Here is a 21,139-nt window from a genome sequence, read left to right on the forward strand (position 1 = left end):
TTTATTTGGAGCAGCAGGATTTTTCTTATTAACAACCATATCATTTTGGCTACTATGTAGCCATCTGCAAACCCATGCATTATACAACCATCATGACTAGCAGAGTCTGATCCAAGTTGGACTTTCTTTCTTGGTTGGCTCCATTTCTGGAAGTCCTTCCAAGGGTCATCATGGATTTCTGTAATGACAATATCATTGATCATTTGGTATGTAACTATGACCCTGTCCTTTAGCTCTCTTGCACAGATAAACACATAGAAATATGAGGTTTTAGTTTAGTCTTAGTGACACTTCTTATTGCTCTCATGCTAGTGTTTGTCTCATATACACTTATAAGGACAATTTTGAAGAATCCATCTGCACAAAAAAGGAAAAAGGTATTCTAATGCTATAAACCATTTTTTGAATAACATACTCCTGAATTCTACACTTTTAAATATGTTCTTCTAGATCTAGAATTTCTTTGGGACAAAAACTTTCTGCTTGTAATTTCAACTCTCTGATTAATCTACATTTTACACATTTCAAAATTAACTTAAATGCCCCTATTATTTCATATCTTCCTAACTTAGAAAAGTAAATGTGAGTGTCCAGAATTGTTCCTTATATGTCACTTAACCCCAGTAAATAGAATGTTGACCTATTCTTAATTTCTATAATTGACTGTACAGAATTTACCATTTCACAGTAGAGTATCTAATTTATTCTTTATAATTTTCCCATGAAGTAGATATTCAACCTCTGCATTTTATAGGTGAAGCAACTAATGTTGAGAAGAATTAAGAAATGTGTCCAATGTCACAGAAATAGTAAGGTGAAGCCTGTATTAAAATAAATGTAAACTGATTACAAAGTGCATGTGCTCAATTACTCTGCCTTCTGCTAATAGATGTAACTTACTGACCACTTACAATTTTTACAGTAATGTACTGTATTAGAGATTTTTCAGTATCAATATATAGTTGTTTTTGTTATGTCACCTGATTTATCTTGAACAATAAGCCTGTGTTTAAATGCAAATTGATACCCATAGCATTCTTAGGGGATGAAGTGAATATATTCTATATTTGGAATTCACTGAAGAACTTTTTGTGAGTCTATAGTATCTTATAATTCCCTTTGTGCTCTTTGTCTCATCACAGTCGGAAAGGGGAGAAGTACAGAGGCTATGAAACTCCGTGATGTCATTCGTGGCACATTTCTTTGTATGAACCAGGGCCTTTTGCCACTTCTGAATTTTCTGGTTGAATGCCTCTTTTCAAATGTTTTGGATAACTGTGGTAATGGCTTATCAGTGATTAGTGACTTGCTATCAAGATACCACTAAATTAACTCTGGGACAGAACTTACACATGGTGGCCCCACGTTCAGTAAAAACATTACTAAGGAGCCCACCAGAGAGATGGCTCTCAAATGCCTGGATAACTCTTTGAGCAAACAATATTTTTTTAAAAGGGGATCATTAAGATATTCTTTATTTAGTAGAAATTGAGATATGGACATAACACAAGTGACAAGTCCCAGTCATGTCCTTGATGTCTCTATCTTGATAGAGAGATATAAATATTTGGGCAAATGGAATTTCTGACTACTTTCCCTGTCTTTTCCAGATGAGAGAATGGTTTTGTAATTGAGAGTCCCATTGGAGGGCTATGATTTCCCCCTCTTTTAGCTTATATTGACTGTTGGCATTTTTTATTGTTTTGTTGGAAAAGGAAATAAAAGGGAACCATATTTGCACCAGTGTGATAACCTGGCATCACAAAGTACACTAGAATTGGGTGTTTTCCTCTCTACCAGCCAACAACATGGAAACTCAGAGAGTAAAGTTGTGGGGTATCCCTGGGAAAGACTTCCTTGGGAAATGCTTCAGTCATGGAATCTTTTCGTTATCTCCTTTATTTCTGTAGGTCAGTTGGTATGTCCACTCTCCCATTTCTGATTTTGTTTCTTTGAATTCTTGCTATCTTTTTTTGTCTGCCTAGTTAAGGGTCCATCAATTTTATAGATTTTCTCTAAGAACTGACTTCTGGCTTTATTGATTCTCTCTATTGTTATCATGTTCTCAATTCATTTATTTATGCTTTAACTTTTGTTATTTCTTCCCTTCTGTTTGTTTGTGGTTAGTTTACTGTTTTTTACCCTCTACATCCTCTAAGTGAACAGTTAATTCCTTGATTTCTGCTCTTTCTTCTTTTTGCATACAGGCATTTAGGGCAATAAATTTCCCTCACATCACTCTTTGTTGCATCTCATAAGTTTTGACACATTGTATTTTCATTTTCATTTGCCTGGAGATATTTATCATTTTTTCTTGTAATTTCTTCCTTGACATATCTGCTGTTTGAGTGTGCTGGTTAGCCTTCATATATTTCTCAATTTTCCAGACTTCCACCTGTTATTAATTTCCAACTTCATGCCACTATGATGTGAGAGATTGTTTTGTATAATTTCTATCTTTTTTTATTTTATTGAGACTTGCTTTATTACCAAACATATAGTTTATCCTGGAAAATGATTCATGAGCACTTGAGAAAAATGTGGATCCTACTCTTGTGGGGTGCAATGCTCTGTAAGTATTTGTTAAATCTAGCTCATTTATCATACTTTATTAGTTTGTAAAGCTGTAAGAATGCAAAAATACCAGAAATGGGACAGATTTTCCAAAGGGAGTTTGTTAAGTGGCAAGTTCACATTTTGAGGTTATAAAAATGCCCAAACTAAGATATCCAGGGAAAGCTACCTTGGCTCAAGAAGATCAGTGGGTTCAGAAAACCTCTGTCAGCAGGGAAAGCATGTGGCTAGCATCTATTGGTACCTTGTTCCTGGGCTCTGTTGCTTTCAGTCTCTGTTTCCTGTGGTTTCTGCTGTAAGTGTCTGTATTGGCTCTGAGGTTTCTTCAAAAGGTTTTCCTTTTTAAAGGACTCCACTAAACTAATCAAGACCCACCTTTAATGGGCAAGTCATATCTCCATCTAATCAATAGGCTACACCCACAATTGGGCACATCACATATCCATGGAGATAATCTAATCCAAAATTTTTACCCTACAGTTTTGAATCAGGATTACAATAAACAGCTGTCACCACAAGATTGGATCAGGATTAAAACATGGCTTTTCTGGAGTACATAATAACTTCAAATCAGCACACATACTATTCAATATATTTGTTTCATTATTGATACTCTGTCTAGTCTAGATGTTCTAGTCATTGATGAAAGTGGCATATTGAAGTCTCCAAGTATTATTGCATAGTTGTCTACTTCTTCCTTCAGTGTTATCAGTGTATGGCTCATGTATTTGGGGCATTCTGGCTTGGTGCATATATATTTATGATTGCTATGACTTCAAAGTGACTTCAAAGGCAGAATCATGAAAGGAAAGGTCTGAAGCCAAGAAACCTCTGGTTAGGAAAGCAGATTCACTCAGGCACTTGGAGACAGAAAATTTCACTGAAGACAGAGGACAGGAGCTTCAGTTCCCCAGGCCTTAGCTCTGAGACAGAAATAATCCAGGCGCTAAGCAAAGACTCACATACATAGTGAGAACCTGAAGAGAAGAAATCTCCAGCTTGGCAGATGCTAAACTAAGAGATGAAACTCATATTTTGTCCAAGAATAGCTAAGTGAATACACATGGAGGAAACCACTGGCATCAGAAGTTGGAAACAATGGAACTAAAATCAAGTGTCAACAGACACCAGCCTTGAGCACTCCCAGATCATTCTTTCTTTAACTAGGCATCTTTCTCTGGTTGCCTTAGTTGGAACATATTTATGGTCTTAGAACTGTAAACTTGTAACTTATTAAATTTCTTTTTCAGTTGGATTCTATTTCTGGTATATTGCATTCTGGCAGCTTTAACAAACATACACCCTTTTAAAGACTAAAAGTCTCAGACTGAATAAAAATACAAACAAAACTGTATGTGCTTTCAAGTATCAAACTTTAAACATAAGAACATGGGAAACTGAAAATAATTGTAATGAAAATACATATCTTGTATATCTTCACCAAAAAAAAGATGGTGTGGCTAGATTAATGCCAGATAGTGTAGAATTTAAGTAGGAAACATTACTACAGTTAAAGCAGGACTCAAATTGTAAATCTAGCAGGAAGATACAATATTTTTAAGTTTGTAAATACAGTAATGTAAACTCAAGATATATATAGCAAATATTGACAAACCAAAAGGACAGACAGGATTTAACACATAATTCATAATGGATAATAGAATATGTGAACAAAACTAAGGATATCAAATTCTGAAAACAGGATTAGTAAAATGGATCTCTTTATATATGTATATGCATGTGATATTATATAAATAAATACAAATTTTCTCCTCAAAGTGCGCAGACATACAATGTACATTTTATTTTCAAGGACACATGCATAATTTACTAAAATTGACCATTTATCAAGTCCTTAACCAAAGGTCAAAAATGTCAAGGAACTGATATAATTCCTACTACAGAAATATTCAGTTAAAATTCAATATTAGTTCTAAAAAGCAAGATGCTCAAAGAAGAAATCTAAGGAAGTTCTAGTGACTGTAATGTTTTTGGCATCTGATAAAATTCTGTTTTTTTTGTACTGCTAGTTACATGTGTTTATATGTTTTCTTTTCATTATGCAGAGAGTTATACACTTATTCTCAGCACACTCTTCAAGAAGATCAAGCTACTCCAAAACAAAAGCAAGAAGAGTTCTAAAATAGAGGAGTTTTAATCCCTGAGAAAATACCATACTGTTTTTAGTGAGAATTTTTATTATGTATATAATGAGTCTTTTGATATCTACAAAATAATATAATTGTTAACAGCTAATTGGCATTGACCTTGTCAGCTATTTTGCTGTGTAGTCTCTGTATATTAGTTCATTAAATGCCCAAAACTCTGTCAGAAAAAAATGCCTGAGAAATTACTATCCTTAGGGACCTTTTAAGTGAATGCGGTAGTCTGCAAATTTAACAATGAAGTGTGTTAAAATTTAAAATCAGCATAATTTGGGAGTACAAAGAAAAAATAAACACTTGAAGTTGAAATTTTTCCTTAGTTTAGCTGTTAGTCAATTTTATATCATAAGCCATAGAATTCATTATCACATCTCAGTTATTTTCATTAAAATAATGATAGCATATTCTAAATTGATGTTTTTATTTTGCAACTAGGAATTTGCTTAATTTATAGAGAATAATAAAAGTGGCATGAGTTTTAGTTTGAGTATGTTTATTTTGACTGTCATAGAAAATATACAAAAAGTGATACAGAATATGGAAAGCTATAAAAGCTACTTAAACTCATGACCGATATTTATCTTGAATATAGATGCTAAGTCACACACACTAAAAAAATCCACATTTAAAGTCCAGTGCAGCAGTACCTATTACAACTTAGCACTAATTTTAATGAATAATGGTACAAGTAATAGAAATTCTTTAGTATTATTTAAAACATTATCAATATTCATTTTGAAAATAAAAATAAATCACACAAAGCTTAAAACCTAACCTATAAGGTAATAAAACATGTTTCTTTTGTAGTCTGAGTTAAAAAAAAATCACAATCAATTTTGTTTCATTTTAACATTGAGTATGCCTTGAAGAAGTATGGATAATTTTCCTAAAATTCTTTAGGAAAAATAAACTTTGCTAAACTTTTAAATAAGTCAATAAGCATAACATTAATAATGTGGGTGTGTGTGCTGGTTTGAGCATATTATGTACCCCAGAAAAGCCATGTTTTAATCCTGACCCAATCTTAAGGAGGGAGCTGATTCTTTTAATCCTGATTCATTATTGTAGTGCCAAAACTTTTTTTAGATTATTTCCTCAGATATGTGGCATGCCCAATTATGGGTATGATGTTTTGATTAGATGGAGATGTGATTTTATGCATACTGACTGTGTCTTGATTAGCTTCCTGGAGCCCTTTAAAAGAGGATATATTTTGGAGAGAGTTCAGAACAGAGACATGGCTGTTGGGAGATTCTTGGAGCTGGGAAGACGTCACCATATGCCTTCCCATGAGATATTAAAGCAAGCCAGTAACTGGAGAGAGGCAAGGAAAGCCAAGAGATGAAAGCCAACCCCTGAGAAGCAAAGTGAAGAACCCCACAGGAACAGAAACTGAAAGCTATGGGTTCCAACAGCAAGGGATCAGCAAATGCCCACCATGTGCTGTCCCTGCTGACAAGCATGCTTCAGATGACTTCACTCTTTCTTGAGTTAAGGTGTCTATCCCTGGATGCCTTAGTTTGGGCATTTTGGGGGGGCACAAGAAATGCAATTCAATTCCCTTTTTAAAAGCTGTTCTGTTTCTGGTATATTGCATTCTGGCAGCTTAACAAACTAATACAAAATGGATTTAGAGGAAAGAGATGGAGAAAAGATCAAATTGATTGTAATATGGAAAAGAAAGAAAATACATAAGAACAAGCCTATGAATACATATGTTTAGGAGTTTCAAATTTTAGTAAATTGCTCTTTACAGCATTCTTTATTTTCCCACCAAATATTTCACTTACTTGCAGAAAATACTACTTTATGGACCATGTCCTTAAAGACTTGTTTTACTTGCTAGTTCCTGAGTGTGTAAATGAAGGAATTCATCATGGGGGCAACAGAGGTATTGAGAATAGCTATTCCTTTTGTCAATGATGCCTTTCTGTTGCAGAGGGATTAGCATACATGCATATACAACTTCCATTAGTGATGAAAATGACAATCCTGTGAGAGGAACATGTGGAGAAAGTGTTCTTTCTCTGACTGGCAGATGGGAATCTCAAATTTGACTTGATAGTGTTCATATAGGGCAGTATCACTAAGGCCAAAGTGAATAACAAAGCAACTGAAGCAAACTAAAAACTAAATACTTCTAGGAACCAGATTTCAGAGTAAAAGAGCTGTAAAGGGGGAAAACAGTCACATGCAAAGTGATCAATAATGTTGGAAGCACAGTGATCCAGCTGAAGGAGAAGCATAAGGGGTGGGAAAATGGTCAGAGACCCTCCCAGCCATGCACAGAGCACAAGCAGGATGCAGACCTTCTTGTTCATGATGGTTGTATAGTGAAGGGGCTTGCAAATGACCACACAGTGGTCATAGGACATGGCTGTTAGAATGTAAAATTCAGTAACTCCCAGGAAGATAAAGAAAAGAGTTGGGCTGCACAATTGTTATAGGAAATAGTCTTATCTCTGGTGATAATTGTTCCCAGGAACCTAGGAATACATACAGTTGTAAATGAGATTCCTAAGAAGGAGAAGTTCCAGAGGAAGAAATATATTGAAGTCTAGAGATGGGAGTCCACCAAGGTTAGGATGGTGATAGTCAAGTTTCAAGTGATGTTTAATACATACGTGATGAATAAAAAGAGGAAAAGCCCAGTCTGAAGGTCAGGACCATCAGGAAGGCCTTAAAGGATGAACTGTGCGATCACTATGTGGCTGTTCATTTCTCTCTCTCTCTTTTGTCTTCTTTATAGTTATTTAAAATTTTAAAGGGAAATTCATCAAGATAGGCATCACCATCATCAATATAGTTCTAAAATATTATGTCATCGATGTCAATATTATTTTACTTTGAATATCTTGCTGGCATTATATTTCAGTTCATTTTGGTAAGTAATCCTTTTTTATTTCTCTTGTAATCTAGCAGGAGAAGTTAAAGAATCTTCACTCAATAAACCATATCATTTTGAGATGTTGAATAAAATCAATAACACTCTTTGTCCAGTTTATGTAAAATATTATTACTTTAGAGAAAGTCATAAGAAATGTATATTTCTTTCTTTTCAGTTATATATTATTATACATAATACATAATATATATTATATATACAGAATATTATATATTATGATATACATATATATATCATACTTCTTCCTCAAAATACAAATGTATCATCTTAATTCCATCAAAAGACAAAAGTGAAACTTAGAAGAATGAAATATCAACTCATTATTATCACCATGGTAGAAGAACTCAAGGTATGATTTACTTAGTAAATAATATAAATAAGTTCTAGTGCTAACATTTATGACTCTAATTACCAACAAATATGAGAACATTCAATATAGAATGTAATTACTATAAGGTAGAATAAGTAAACTAATTATTTAACAAATAGGGAGCATATTCACTTGCTTAGTCTTATTATTGCATGCAAATCTTTTACATGTTTGACATGTTTTACATTTCACATGGATGGCTAGAAATGCATATATATATATTTATATATATATATATTTTTAGCTAAGAGAGACAAGAGATAAGGTATTATCTACTTTTCATTTTGCAGTGATGTAAAAATTGGAAAAGTGACTACTTATGTGAGAACTTAGGATCTCTTTGTCACACAAATTGTAGACCAGAACATTTTCCACATGAATATTAACCTTTAAATGTTATTAAACTTTTAGATGAATCATTATTCCCTTGTAATTCTGTCCCATATTTATATTTTACATAAAGCCACACATCCATAAGGATATTCCAGATAATAAAAAGAAATAGCTTCTTTCTTTTGTCCTAAACTACTCAATTAGTTCTCAGATAGTCAAGCACTCTGCTGGATTATAGTTCTCTAGAGTCTGTCTACTAAAGTCCTGATACACATCCCCAGATTTTAGATAGTCAAATTCTTTCTGAGAAAGATAGAATGTAAAATCATTTGTCCCTGCCAAAAACTAGCAAAGTTCACACTAATCAAATTAGATTAATTTTTTTCTTGGTTTTATGATTACTCAAGAGAAAAGCCTCAAGAAGTAAAAATGAAATATCAAAGACTTTTAGAAGATGTGGAAATGCACAATACTCCCATTACTAATGTAGATTTAGAAGTTCAAGAACTAAAATAATATTTAAAGAGAAGTCTGAGATATGACAATGTTATATATAACATGTATGGATTTTTAAATTAGAATCTGGCTTCCTTCTGGTTGTATACATATACTATTATGTATATCTCAAATTCTCCAAGCCTTGCTTGTATTAATCTGGGCAGAGACTGTGCAGTAAACTCCTGAGAACAAGGCAAAGTTCAGGTCACCACTCTGCTACTCTTAGAGCATGAAGGATTTCTAGAAGGCATCCCTGGTGTTCTAGTTTGCTAGCTGCCAGAATGCAATATACCCAAAACAGAATGGCTTTTAAAAAGAGGAATTTAATAAGTTGCTAGTTTACAGTTTTAAGGCCAAGAAAATGTCCCAATTAAAACAAGTCTATAGAAATGTCCAATTAAAGGCACCCAGGGAAAGATACCTTGGTTCAAGAAGGCCGATGAATTTCAGGGTTTCTATCTCAAGTGAGAAGGCACATGGCAAACACAGTCAGGGCTTCTCTCTCAGCTGGAAGGGCACATGGCAAATACGGCATCATCTGCTAGCTTCCTCTCCTGGCTTCCGGTTTCATGAAGCTACTGGGGAGGCATTTTCCTTCTTCATCTCTGAAGGTCGCTGGCTGGTGGGCTCTCTGCTTCATAGTGTTGCTCTCTCTGAATCTCTCATTCTCCAAAATCTTTTATAGGACTCCAATAAATCAATCAAGATCCACCCAAATGGGTGGAGACATGTCGTCCCCTAATCCAGTTTAACAACCACTCTTGACTAAATCCCATCATCCAGGGAGATGATCTGATTACAGTTTCAAACATACAGTATTGAATAGAGATTATTCTACCTTTATGAAATGATATTTTGATTAAAACATGGCTTTTCTAGGGGGCATACTTCCTTTCAAACCAGCACACTTGGATTTCTCAATAGCCTGCTAACTCCTCTCTATAGTAGACCTCCCTTGAGAAGAGTTATACTCCTCTTTGTGTCCCACAGAGAACCTAAAATTATTACTTACACATAGTATTTGCTTTCATTAATCTTAAAAACCAGTTATTATTTCATACTTAATATTCCATGCTTAATATTCCATGAGTAATAAAATATTTACAAAATATGCTTTCTTATCGAAGTAGAACATATCATGTAATTTATGTTTCATTATATTCATTAGAAATATAAAAGGTTTCTATATATGCTTTTTGTTGTTTTTTGATGATCCTAATGCTTTGTTAAATGCTGGGTCATCAGAGTAAAAAGTTATTTCATAAATCTAAGTTGAAATCGCAAGTATTATAATGTACATATTGTGATCACAAATTTTAAGAATACACTTTTGTATAAATTAATTCATTTAATCATTTTTATGATAAGTAATAGTTAATTGCAGTGTCAATTTTGTCTATGTGTCCTTTACTTGGTATTTAAATTTATTCATCTCTTTTATAATTCTAAGAGAAATACCACCAAACATTAAGCATTTATTCCTTCAAAATTCTGGTTAGTGGGATTGTAGTTCTTTATTTTTTGTTTTCAAAATATTGTAACAATAAATGTATATATGTATAATAATAAGTAATAAGATAATAACAAACCTTATACTGAGTATATAATTAGGTAAACTAGACGTTAATCAATAAAATGACTTAATGTAAGTTAAGTACTTTATATTGTTAATTATAAAATAAATGTTTATTTCATATGTACACTTAAATAATGGACTTATAAGATCATATAACTAAATCACGTCTGGGATGCAAGGTTTTTTTTTTAATTATGGAAAGGAGGAGATGAATTAGTAGAGAATGGAGAAAAGCAAAGAAAAGGATGAACATAACTCAAATCTGGGAAATTATATATATAATGCATACTTACTTAACACCCAGGAAAGTGCTATTTTGGCAGAAGTGGTATTTTATCATAGGGCATATCATTACCTTGTCTACATCATTCTTAAAGGTCAGTTTTGTGGCAATAGTAAAATAATCTTTTGCATTAACACAAAGACCCAGTTAATAAACAGTAGGAAATATTATCATTTTCATGGAAGGCAAATGTACAGCAGTGTCTCACCAATCATAATACTTCTCTAATGAAAACCATGCATCATGCTGCTTATTGTTTTACATATGTATGGCTCAATAACAAATCCAAAGCATAGAGGCTTAAAATAACATTGATATACTATTCTCTTGATTTGGGGGGGAGGGTTGATTGGGAGCTCATCTGGGAAGCATCAGTTCTCCTTCACTTGACTTCTCTTTCCAAATGATTTCTCATGCTACATGGACTCCTCACAATGTCCTCTTCTCCAGGCAGTTTGTCTACATGTTCTTATAGCATGGGAGGGGATTACAAAAGCAAATGTTCCAAATAGAAAATCCTAAGTAACCATGTACTTATCAAGTTTATGCTTGTATGATACCAGTTTATGAAACCAAGCTCAATCTCATCAAAATCAGGTCCATTCATATATAGATCAAACTTTTTAGTTGAGTTCTTCAGGAGCAAAGTTTTTGCACCAAACAGACACATTTTCTGTCTCCTAATGTAACCAGCATATAATGGAGGGACCTAGACAGTGTATCCATAACATATTTTCCATTCAAAAAAGGGAAAAGGTCCATATACACATAGTAGTCACTGATTTTCAGTAATGCTGAAATCCTGCAGGCATATTTTGATCCTTTCCCATCTTTGGTAGCTGGGAATGTTCCGAGATGAAAACCCAATTTGCTCTTTTGTAATTATAAGTCATCCCATATAGAAGCTCTTGGGTCCTCTTTCTGGATTATTGGTTCTGCCCTCTTGAGTCTATCTTCCTTTTCTATAAGAAATAGCACCTCTTCCTGTGCTGGTTTGAAATTGTTAGGTAACCCGAAAAGACATGTTTTCATTTCTGATCTAATCTCTTGGGGACTGAGCTATTGTTTAGGGTGGAGATTTTGACTGAATTGTTTCCGTGTTGATGTGACCCACTCAGTTATGGATATGATCTTTTAAATAAACTGTATCTATGGATATGTGGCACACCCAATTGTGGGTGTGTTCTTTTGTTTAAATGGAGATGCGACTCCACCAATTCAAGGTGGGTCTTGATTATTTTACTTTGTTCCTTCAAAAGGGGAACGTTTTGGAGAAAATGCAGATGCTTGGAGAACAGTGGCTGGAGAGCTGAACACAGACAGAGACATTTGGAGATACAGAAAGAACTTGCTCCAGGGAAAGTTGTTTGAAACCAGAAGCCAAAGGACCAGCAGATGCCAGCCAAGTGCTTTTCCAGCTGACAGAGGTGTTCTGGAGCCATCAACCTTTCTTGAGTCAAGGTATCTTTCCCTGAGAGCCTTAATTTGAACATTTTTATGGCCTTGAAACTGTAAACTTGTAATTTATTAAATTCCTTTTTAAAAGCTGTTCCATTTCTGGTATATCACACTCCAGCAGTGTTTTTAAAACTAAAACAGTCCCTTTTTTTTAAACAACTGAGAATTTTTTCAGTCAGTTTCCTGCCTGTAGAAATTTAGAGATCCAGAACTTCTTTTTATTTTTAACTCTGTCTTCTCAATATCAAAATATCATATATGGATATAATTTTATACCTCATTCAATGTACAAAAACAACCCCCACATATCTGAACACCACAGTTCCTTTTCTACCTTGGGCTGTAAAAATTTTGATTTTAATTCCATTAAAATTCTTGAAAGAAATTTGTCTTGTTCAAAGTGTCTAGGGGTTTCTTTTTTAATTTCTCTGAGGGCTTAACATAAGGCATTACCAATGAATTCTTAAACTGCTCTTTACCATGAGGCTGCATTTTACCAGTTGCCCAGGTTTGGCTTTCCCCTGAGATAACATCATTGAGAAGATTTTGTTTTGTTGTCTGGTGAGATTGGAATTGATAAAAAGTTTTATTTTCCAACTCAGTAAGGTCGACAGTATTGCTAAATGATTCCTCTGAAGTCTTCTTATAAATGGGATAGTCTCTTTCTCAGTTCATGATTTTCATCATTATTAATCATTTTCACTTTTTTATGTGCTATTAAAAGAAGACAATTGGCAATTTCAATGTCTTGGTTCAAAATGTTCTTTGTCAGATTCACAGGTTACTTAAGCACATTTTCTACTATCTTCCATGTTTCCACAGATGACAATCTCACTATGTTTTTGCCTAATACATAAAACAGAACTTTCTTCCTCCAGATTTTAGCAGCTACTCTCCTTCACTAACAATCTCCTTGCTGTCTTTGCAGCCACTGTTTTCTGACTATTTCCAAAGCCAGGGCTTTTGTTTTTAGATTTTGTAATAAACCACTCCAAAACTTAATGATTTAAAAAACAATAATTTAAATCTTTCCTAATTCTGCATGGACTGAGTTCAATTGTGTTCCCTTTGGCAACTACATTCAGTTGAAAGCTAACTGGTGGAGCCTTGGTTCTTTTCCACTTAATCTTTCTCTTCATGAAGTTTTCCATCTTTCAAAACTTTGCTGCATGATTCTTCTCTGCACAGGATAACTTGGACATCTAGCATTTCAGCTGAATTCCAAAAGAGAGGGTCCCTAAATGACAATTCATTAACATGAATTTTGATTATGGTGCATTAAAATTAAATGTAGACTATTTCACAATGTCATTCTGAATATCTCCATATCTTAAATTGATACCTTTTTTTTATTTAGATGCTCTTCTTAGTTTTTCAATTGTGTTTTGGAATGCTCTATGTTAAGGTGTTTCAATAACCACTTTTCTAGATGTATTCTAATGCTATTCTTTGCAATTCTTGGAAAAGGTAACTTTTAACAAGGTATGTGATAAAAGCACTGATTTTTCTATTGTTATGCCTCTAATTAAAAAATTAGTTATGCATATACTTTGGAGTACATTTCATATTTGTAATACAGTGGAAAAGAAATACATTTCAAAAAATATGCATGTAAATATTTTTAAATGTTGCCTTAGCCTTTCTTCTTGGTTGTGGAATTCTAAGTAATTATTTTCTCCATAATAATTTTCTACATTTCCAGAATTGCACAAATGTGGACATCTTAAATTTATAAGGAAATAGCATTTTAAATGCCTAAAATGTTTTCAGTTATTTTTCTCTCATTTGTTTTTTTACTGATGTTGTTACCTAATTCACTTTTTCAATAAAATAATTTATTTTATGCTTTTGTTATGGAATGTCAGGAATAAATAAAATGGGATGCAATGGTATTGTGAACCCACATCTTCCATGTTATCAACTTCTGACAGTATTTCTTCAACTATATGTACAACTAGTCCCTCACAGCCAACATTATTTTATTTAAATCCAGGAGATTATATAAATTCATCTCTAAATATTTCAGCAACTATTTCTGAAGTATAAATATTCTAAAATAGCATCAATATCATCACTACACTTAACTGTAGCAATAATTACTTTCTATTATCCTATAAGTGGTGAATTCCCCACTGCTTCATAAATATCAGAGTATTTTTAAATTGGTTTGATTTAAAATTCCAATATGTCCCATACATTCTCATTGCTTAATAAATGGGTTTGGTTTATAATTTCTTTTCATCTGTTTTCTTTAGTCATTGCCATTTTCTTTCACCAGTAAAACCTGTCATTTGTCTTTAGAGATTTGTTCATAGTTTGAAATTTCTTTATTGAACCCCGTTGTTTCACCCAACATATTTTTCTATCCTCAGGATTTCTCATTATTGCTAATTAAACTGAGAAGATTAATCAAATTTTGGATTTAGTTATTTGATTTTTTCAAGACTTCTCAAGAATTGAAATATTATACCTACAACAGGAGGTGCATTTTAATATACATTTTTGATACAAGCATCCATTTGTTATCAAAGACTGTATCCCTTAATTCATTAGGTACCTCAAATGGTTATATTTTTAATCTATCATTTCTTCCTCATTAATTAGCTGGAAGAGTTTTCATTTTTAGAAGTATTATTGAGGTGCAATTTAAATACTGTAAAATTCAGACATGTGTGTGCACAGTCAATGGTTTAAGTATAATCACAGATCTATGATACATCACCAAGGTATAATTTAAAACCTTCCATCACCTCAAGAAGAAAACCCAGTATCCCTTAGCTATTACCTACCATCCTTATGTGATCACCCCCATAATCTAAGTAACCAATAGTGCATTTTCTTTCTCCATAGGTTTCCTCTTTTAGTACTTTCATATGAGTGGAGTCAGATATTTTTTGTGTGTTGTGATTGGCTTCTTTCTGTTAGTATAATTGCAAAATTTATCCATAATGTATCATGCACCAATACTTCATTCCATTTTAGAGCTAAATAATACTCAAGTGTATGGTAATGCCACATTTTTTTGTCCACTCATCAATTGATGGGCATTTGGATTGTTTTCATGATTTGGATATAATGAATAATGTGGCTATATATATTCATATACACATTTTGCATTGACATATGTTTTTATTTCTCATGAGTGTATTCCCAGGAGGGGAATTGCCAGGTCATATGATAAGTCTATGTTTAATAATTTGGAAAACTGCCAAACTGTATTCCAAAGTGACCAGACCATTTTACTTTCCTACCAGCAGTACATAAAGGTCCCACTTTCTCCATGAACTTGACAATACTTGTTATCTGACTTTTTGATTATAGACACCCTAGTGGGTATGAGTTACATCTTACAGTTTTGATTTCTATATCTCTGATGTTCAGCATCTTTTCATGTGTTTATTGGCCATTTGTATATCATCTATGGTGAAATGTCTATTTTATCCACTCATTTTTCTCTTATTCCTCCTTTGTACATCTTTTAAATTGATCTATTGTTAAAAGTTCTGTCACAAATTTTGCTGTACAAGCATGTGTTTGAATCCCTGTTTTCAATTATTTGGGACATATACCCAGGACTGGGGTTGCCACGTCATTTTTGCAGTTCTATGTTTAAGTTTTTGAGGTACTGCCCTGTAGTTTTTCTTAGGGGTTGCATCATTTTACATTTTCACCAGCAATGTGCAGGAGTTCAAATTTCTTCACCTTCTTGTCAATGTGTTATTTTCCTTTTTTTTTTTAATAATAACAATCCTAATTGGTGTAAAGTGGTATCTTTCTGTGGTTTTTATTTGCATTTACCTAATGATTAATGACGCTGACCATATTTTCATGTGCATGTTGGCCATATGTAAAGAAATATCTATTCAAGCCTCTTGATGCTATTTTTTTAATTTAATTTTCCTTTTCTGGCTGCTTTCAGTTCCCGTTTGACTGCTTTTCAAGTGGGTTGCTTGTCTTTTTGTTATTGAGTTGTAGATATTCTTTATACATTTTGGAAATTAAACTGATCATATATGACTTGAAATTATTTTCTTGCATTTTTGTAGGATGTCTTTCCATCAAATTTGGGTAGACTTTAGCATTAGTTCTTCAAATATTCTTTCTGCCTCTGGTTTCTCTTTCCTTCGTGGACTTTCATAGCATATATGTCAGTGTGTGTTGTATTATACTACATGTCTATTTTTATACTTTTTATATTTTACTCATATTTTTGAAAGCCTTTTTTGATTCCTGCTTCTAAGACTGAAAAATTAATTTTCATATATTCAAGTTTTCTGATTCTTTTTTCTGAGTATTCAAATCTGCCATTGTCCAACTGTAGTGCCGTTTAAGGTTTCAGTTATACCTTAAACTCCAGAATGTTCTTGGTTCTCTTAAAAATGTAGACATCTTTATTGAATTTCATTTTAAGATAGTGTATCATTTTTCTGATTTTTTTTAGTTCTTTGACCATGTATTCCTATAAGGGAATCAACTTAACACCTTTGGTTAACAATTCCAGTGCATGGGCTTCCTTAAGCATGGATTTTTAGGTTATTTAGTTACTTTGAAAGGGCCCTTTCTTTTTATGCCTTGTGATATTTTTTGTTGATTATGGACATTTGAACATTTTGATGTGTTAAATCTTGCAATCAGGTTCAATGAGTTTCTTGCCCTTCTCCAGAAATTCCTTTATTTATTTATTTTTACAATTGTTTAAGGCTGTAGTTGCATATTCATAACTTTACTAAACTACCTTTGTAAATTCTGTATTCTGTATCATTTGATTGCTTGCTGAAATCTCTGTTCCTTTAGCCTGTATTCAGTTGGTATTTCAACTGAAATTACCTTGAATATTATGAACTCAGAAACAACAACCATCATCCAACCATCCAACCAAATCTCTCCCAGTCTTAGGAGTTGACTCTATGCATAGGCTCTCTTTCAATGCTGAGTCCGGCTGATAATGATCTTCGAGATCTCTTGTCCTGGGCATGCACAGGGAAGTGAAACTTCCCCACCATACCAAATATTACTCAATTCCTAATTTCCAGAAAAAACTCTTTCCCCAGTTTTTTGTTCCTGAACCACAGATGCTCCATTGTATGCATCAACTGAAATCTTTCAGCTCTGGTGACTGCACTTTCTTCAGTTCGGTGCTACTCCTCCCCACTGTTTCTATATTCCAGGTTAAGTTCTGGGTTTAGTGAAAAATATCAGTTCTATGAATCAATATTTTAAGGATCAACCACACACGCACAAAAAAACAGGCTTAAAGTGGTCTGCTCACTCTAGATACCAGGGCCCTTCACTGAGAACATAGGCTGCCATCCCACAGATGGTGGGAAGAGGTGGTATCAGAGAAATTAAAAGACTATGCAACTCTCCTACTATTTTTGCCTTGCCTTTTTTCCTGAATCCACATCCACTTGCTTGCTGTGCACTGTTGACTGTTTGCCAGAGATCTCAGATAGTAGGTTCTTACACTTACTGAATGTTTTATCAATGTTTCTTTTGGGTGGTATGCATTTGGAACTTCTTACTCTTCAATCTTACCAATGACACCTTGGTGTTTAATGTTTGAGGAATTTACAGACTGTTTTCCAAAAATGGCTACACAATTTTACATTTTTTATGGCAACATGTGAAGGTTTCAATTTCTCCAGAATCTCACCAATTTAGAGTTTGTATATGTAATTACCAACATCACACCTGGTTAGAAGTTGTTTTTGATTAGAGATTTGTTTGCATCTCCCTAATGATGTTGCCAAGTGTTCTAGTTTGCAAGCTGCTGGAATGCAATTTACCAGAAATGGAATGACTTTTAAGAGGGAAATTTCATTAAGTTGCTAGGTTATAGTTCTAAGGCTGTGAAAAATTCCCAATTAAAGTGAGTCTATAAAAATGTCCAAATTAATGCATCCAGGGAAAGGTAACTTTTTCAAGAATGCTGATGAAGATCAGAGTTTCTCTCTCAACTGGAAAGGCACCTGGTGAACATGGCAACTTCTTCTACCTTCTTCTCCAGTCCTGTTGCTTTTTGAAGCTCTCCTGGAGGCATTCTCATTCATCTCCAAAGTTGTTAGCTGGTGAACTCTGAAATTCTCATGTCTCTTCAGCTCTCATTGTTCTTGTGACTCTGCTCTGTTGCCTTCCTGTCATTATGATGCTTTTTCCAAGAATGTTTCCTCTTTTAAGGGATTCCAGTGAATTAATCAAGACACCTGAAATGGGTGGAGTCACAGCTCCCTCTAATGAAAGGTTAATACCTGCAATTGGGGGTGGGCCACGGTGACTCAGCAGGTAAGAATGCTTGCCTGCCATGCCAGAGGACCCAGGTTCGATTCCCAATGCCTGTCCATGTAAAAAAAAAAAGAAAAAAAATACCCGCAATTGGGTAAGTCACATTTCAGTTAGGATAACGTAATCAAATTTCCAATCTACATTATTGAATAGGGATTAAAATAAATGGTTGCTCTGACAAGATTGATGAAGATTAAAACATAGCTTTTTAAATGCACATAACCCCTTTCAAACCAGCGTACCAAGTAATGGGCTTGCTGCCTAATATGCACAGAAACCATTACCATAACTTTTGAGGGCCAGGAGCAATTAATCAGGTCCAAGCAAGAGCAATTAATCGGACCCAAGCAGGAGCAATCAATCAGGCTCAAGCAGGGAAAGTCCCCACAACATTGGGGCAGAATGTCCCCAAGAGTTAAACAATAACCAATGTTAGGAAACTGAGTTTCCTAACAATGTTTTGGCAACAGCTAACAGCATTCTTCTGCTTCTATGATCACGCTTGCTTGCTAGCAACTGCAAAAACCACATGATTTTTGCTTTTATAAGCACACCTTGAAAACCTCTGGGGGCTGCTCTCTGAATCCTCTTTCTTGGAGGTTTCTGAGGCAGTCACTGGCTGGCTAATAAAGACTACAAACTAGCTTGCAGTTTTGATTCGTGTGCTCTCTCTTTGCATTTGGAGACCCCAGCGAGATCATCCCTAATGGGACATCTGGTGACCACAGGTCCTGGGGATCCCCCCCAAAACTGAGGTCCAGACTAGGGGAAGGCCTTGGAGAGATGTTCCTCCACCCAGGCAAGGACCAGGAGCAGGACCCTCCAAAATTATACAAAATCTGGTGGAGTCATTTGTTTATAGAAATCTCACCGGTGAGTACAGGTCTGTTACTGGATCTAGTGGGGACTTCTGGAAGGTTGGATGCAGCATTACTTCCAAGGTCCAGTCCTAGAGCAAGACATTGCCTGGGATTCTGGTTAGGAATCTATTAAGGATAAGGCTTTTGTTTGTCTTGGTTTGTTTTGTCCCTCTTCTCAATTGTTGGTCTCGTCACATTCTGTGTTGTTTTTTGTCATAATTGCCATGGGTCAGTCAAGATCATCTGTCTGTACCCCACTTCAATGTTTTTTGAAACATTTTCAGGAATTCCAGTGGAAGGCCAGAGACTATGGAGCCCCTGTCAGGGCCTCCGAGTTGGAAAAATTCTGCTCATGGGTGTGGCCAACTTTTGGTTCTGGGTGGCCTCCTGAGGGAACCACAGACCTAGCTATAGCTTATAAGGTCCAAAGGATGATTTTTGGTGATCTAGGCCACCCTGACCAAATCCTCTATATACTAATTTTGGTTGAAATTTTAACAGAAAAACCCAAGTAGTTATGGTTTTACCTGGAGTCCCAAAAAGAAAGACCCCCAGAGCCAAAACAGCCCTCTTAATAAAAACCTCTCAAAAAAGAAAAAACTAATGGGATCCCAGTATTGACAGGACAACCAGAAGATCTGCTGTTGATGGAAACTCCCCCATACCCAACAGCCTCTCCACCACCTCTAAGTCCAGAGGGGAGAAATGGCCAAGAGGCGGCAACCAGCCCCTCTAATAGCCGGAAGGTGCCCTTCAGTCCCCCCCCATACCAGAAGTGGGTCTGTTTACCACCCTTCTTCTCGTTCACAATCACCAGATTCCTCTGGAGTTCCAATTTTACCCTTGAGGCAGGTTGGCCCTGCCCTGGGGGATGACTGTCCACCTTTCATGGTCTATGTCCTGTTTTCCTCTAGTGATCTGTATAATTGGAAAAACCAGAATCTCTCTTTCTCTGAAAAGCACCAGGGGCTCATCTCCTTCATGGGGACTGTCTTTTTTACCTACCAGCCCACCTGGAATGACTACCAACAGCTCCTCCAGGCCCTCTTCACCTCCGAGGAATGAGATTGAGTCAGGAGAGAGGCAAGGAAATTAATTATTGGACCTGATGGACAGCCTACTACTGAATCAATCTGATTAGGGGCTGTGTTCCCCTCCACCTGTCCCGGAAGGGACCCCAACACTGATAGAGGTAAGGAGGCTTTCAATCAGTATCGCCAGACTCTGCTCCAGGGGATATGAGTGGCAGCCAAGAAGCCAACCAACTTGTCTTGGGTAAGCAAAACTATACAAAAGCTGGACGAATCTCCAGCCGCTTTCCTTGAGCACCTCCTTGAGGCATACTGCTTGTACACCCCTATAGATCCAGAGGCACCCAAAAATAGGTGAGCTGTAAATATAGCATTTGTCACCCAGTCATCCCCAGATATAAGAAAAAAATTACAGAAATTAGAAGGATTTGAGGGTAAAGGGCTGTCTGAACTGATAGAGATTGCCCAAAAGACTTAATAACAGCTATGACTCCGTGACCATGCAGTCTAAAAACATAGCCAAATTTTAGTATCCTCAATGGCTGAACAGGAAAAACAAAAAGGAAGATGAGGGCAGAACACGGTGGCTCAGCAGGTAAGAATGCTTGCCTGTGATGCCAGAGGACCCGGGTTCGATTCCTGGTGCCTGCCCATGTATAAAAAAAAAAAGGAAGATGGGAAACTATTGAAAAAAGAAAGGGAAACCAAGGAAAAAGGTTGGGCCTAGGTGCAAACCAATGTGTCTACTGCAAAGAGAATGGACATTGGAAAAATGAATGCCCTAAAAGAGGACTTAAAGGAATG

General features: G+C 35.2%; 1 pseudogene; it reads right to left on the bottom strand.

Annotated features, from left to right (window-relative positions):
- Positions 1-6,521: 6,521 nt before the first annotated feature.
- LOC143690028 (olfactory receptor 6C3-like) lies at positions 6,522-7,458 on the bottom strand (annotated as a pseudogene).
- Between the last annotated feature and the right edge of the window lie 13,681 nt (positions 7,459-21,139).

The sequence above is a fragment of the Tamandua tetradactyla genome, chromosome 7, assembly GCF_023851605.1.
Source record: "Tamandua tetradactyla isolate mTamTet1 chromosome 7, mTamTet1.pri, whole genome shotgun sequence".
NCBI classification, from domain to species: Eukaryota; Metazoa; Chordata; class Mammalia; order Pilosa; family Myrmecophagidae; genus Tamandua; species Tamandua tetradactyla.